Source organism: Tupaia chinensis, unplaced genomic scaffold (assembly GCF_000334495.1).
Source record: "Tupaia chinensis unplaced genomic scaffold, TupChi_1.0 Scaffold148210_1, whole genome shotgun sequence".
NCBI lineage: Eukaryota > Metazoa > Chordata > Mammalia > Scandentia > Tupaiidae > Tupaia > Tupaia belangeri.
Window position 1 is genome coordinate 534011 of NW_006208060.1, and position 3443 is coordinate 537453.

The following is a 3443-nucleotide window of genomic DNA, read 5'->3' on the forward strand; positions in this document are numbered from 1 at the left end:
CTGTAGGAGTGGGATTGGGAAACGGGGGCTGGGCCGAGGCACTTCCCACTAGTTCAGCCCACTAGTTGCCAGGGCAACTCCCCCACCTCCTTCCACAAAAGGGAGGCACTCCCGGGGCCTCTTTTCAAGGCTGCGTGCTCCAAGAAAGGAAGAACTTTGGGGACCAGCAGACAGCCTAACGGTTATATCGCTGGACTCCCACATAGCACATCGGGGTTTGAGTCCCAGACCTGGTGGCTTAATCTCACGCTGGGCGCATGTGCGTGCATTCCCAAGATCCCGAGAGGAGAATGGAGGAGAAGGGATTGCAGCGTGGCCATCCTCCCCGGGGGTGGTGGTGGTGGGGGGTGGTGGTGATTTCTGTCTCTCTGTCTCTCTCTGTCTTGGCTAGCACACGCCCTATAGCAAAAACCTCTCCAAATAAAAAAATACCAGAGAGGAGAATGGAGAAGGGATTGAGGTGTGGCCATCTCCCCTGAGGGGATGATTTCTCACTTTGTCTTTCTGTCTCTGTCTCTCCAGTGACTGCACGTACCCTATAGCAAAGATCTCTCTTAAAGAAAAAGAAAGAAAGAAAGAAAGAAAGAAAGAAAGAAAGAAAGAAAGAAAGAAAAGGAAAGACTTTGAGAAGTCTAAGACAAACTGGACATTTGAGCCAGCGACAAGGTGGTTAAAGCAGCTGGATCCCATGGTAACTGTGCAGTTGAGTCCTGGACCTGGCAGCTTGAAAACACACCAGGCGCATGTGTGTGCATGCCCAAAACCCCGAGAAGAAAACAGAGGGGGGGGGATTGTAGCACGGCCATTGTCCCACAAACACACACACTTGGAATGTTTTCTCACTTTCCTTCTGTCTCTGCCTTAGGTGAGCACATGCGCCCCAGAGCAAAAATTTACAAACAACACAGAAAAACAAAAGCAACCCCCAGAAACTCTGTACCATCCTGTGGCTATTCTGCAGTGGTTATGAGTCAAGGTCTGGGAGTCTAACGAGCTGATCCGATTCCGAGTGCTAGGGCTCACCACCTCGGACAGGACACCCAGCCCCTCGGAGCCTGTTTCCCCATCTGCAAAATGGGACAATTGTCATCTCTTACAAGGAGGCTGAGGATTTGATGCTTAATAAAGCGTCTGTCACAGGGGCTGGCATGCATGCCAGAACAGCCCACCTAAGTTCCTGATTGACCTGTGCGGAGAGAATGGGCCCTTTTTCCACTGACTTCCTGCAGGGCAGGGTGCTCAAGGCTCCCAGCCTCACCCCAATTTAGCCTCCAGGCATGGACAGAGCTCCACCCACATTCCAGTGTGTTCCTGGACAAATATCCAAACATGGCCTTAGCATGCATCCCTACCGGGCCCATCCTGCTGGCACCCTCACAGGCCGCCAGCCTGGAGGAGGGGGTCATTGACATTAACAGTAATAATGGAGCCCTCTACCAAAGACCCACTTCCTCTTCCTTAAGGGCACCAGCCCCTGGAAAGCACACTGCCCCAGGATCAAATCCCAGACCTGTCACTCTCAGGTACCTCCCTAAGCCTCTGTCTCCTTAACTAGAAAATACAAATAAACACGTTCTACCCTTGAAACTAAGACCCTAAAACTGCTCTGGAAACTCAGCAAGACAGAGCAGATAAAATCCTTCAGCAAAGGAAACATTTCTTATTTATTTATTTATTTATTTATTTTTATAAGAAGTTGTTGCCTTAGGTCACATGTGCTCTGAGAGAGAAATGAGAAATCACCCCAGGGGGTGGGGGGGGGAAATGGCCACTCAGCAATCCTTCTCCATTCTCCTGCCAGGATCTTTTTTTTCTCCTTTTTTTTTGGAGAGTATTTTTTTGCTATAGGGCGCGTGCGCTCACCAGACAGACAGAGAGAGACAGAGAGACAGAAAGCGAGAAATCACCCCCCAGGGGGGATCGCCACGCCGCAATCCCTTCTCCATTCTCCCACCAGGATCTTGAGTGGGCATGAATGCACTGCGATTTTCAAACCACCGGGTCCGGGACTCGAACTGTAGCCTACCACTTAGGCGTCCAGAGATGTAACCACTATGCCATCTGCTGCCTCTCCCAAAAACTTTTCTTTTTTACTCTTTATTTTTAAGAGAGATTTTTGCTACAAGGTACAGGCACTCACCAGAGACAGAGAAACAGAAAGCGAAAATCGTCCCCCAGAGGCGACAGCAATACTTCATTCCCTTCTTCTACAGTATCCTCTAGGAATTTTGGGCACACATGCACACATGCCGGTGTGAGTTTCAAGCCGCTGGGTCCAGAATTTGAACCGCAGCCATACATGTGGGAGTCCAGCAATGTAACCGCTATGCCATTTGCTGGTCCTTAGAATTTATTTCTTTTGGGACAAGAGGAAGTTTGAAGGGAGGACACTCAGAAGCTGCTTAGAGTCAGTATGTGACTTTTGAAGGCCAAGGTGCACTGAAGAGACCGTGGATGTCCTCAAGGGAAATCAGAGGAGAAGGGGAGCATGATATTTGGGTCAAAATGGAGGAGGTGGTGGTAATTATTTCTCAAACAGGGAAAAAAGATGAAGTTTGGTAAATCAGTTGTCTGTTTTCCACTCTATAGCAGCAACCCAGAGTAAACTTAGGTTGGTGGTCCCTAAACTTTTGATCTGGTGGATTCATCAAAGATTGTTATGCCCCGAGCAGTGCATGGGAGCAGCAGCAGTGCAGGGTCGTAAGGCAAGGGAGATTGTTGTGTTAGTTTAAACTGATCTGGGCCAGTAACCAATAACCAGAGAGGCTAATCCCAAATGCTTTTGATACTTCGATGCTGCCTGAGATGCTGAGGTCTTGACAAAACATAGGAGTGAGGAGACAATGTAATGACAGAGACTCAATTTACTGACTAGCCCAGTAGGATACAGGCCACAAATTTAATTTAAATGCTTTTAACATAAAAAGAAATATACTTAATACACTACTGAGTTTGTAAACCAAGGTTCATATCCATTACAGCAGCACGGGGCCTGTCATGGAAGAATGCTCCATAACTGACAGACATTATCTTTATTATTAAGTAATTTATTAAATATATTTGACTAAATAAAAAACCTTAGGCTGGGACAGATCATAGTAGTTAGTAAAGATCTAAGGTCAGATCAAAATAGAGACAAAGTATCAGAAGGAAGCGAAACTCAAGTTGCTTAAACATCAGCATTAAAAGCACAGGAATCCAGTACTGAATACCCTCTTCTAGGGACCAGCAGATGGCATAATGGTTATGTTGCTGGGCTCCCATGCAGTCGACAATGGTTCAAGTCCTAGACCTGGTGGCTTAAAACTCAAGCTGGGCATGTGTGCATGCAGACCCAAGAACCAGGAAGGAGAATGGAGGAGAAGAGACTGAGCATGGTCATCTTCCCTAGAGGATGATTTCTTGCTTTCTATTTCTTTGTTTCTCTCTGTCTGGTGAGCATG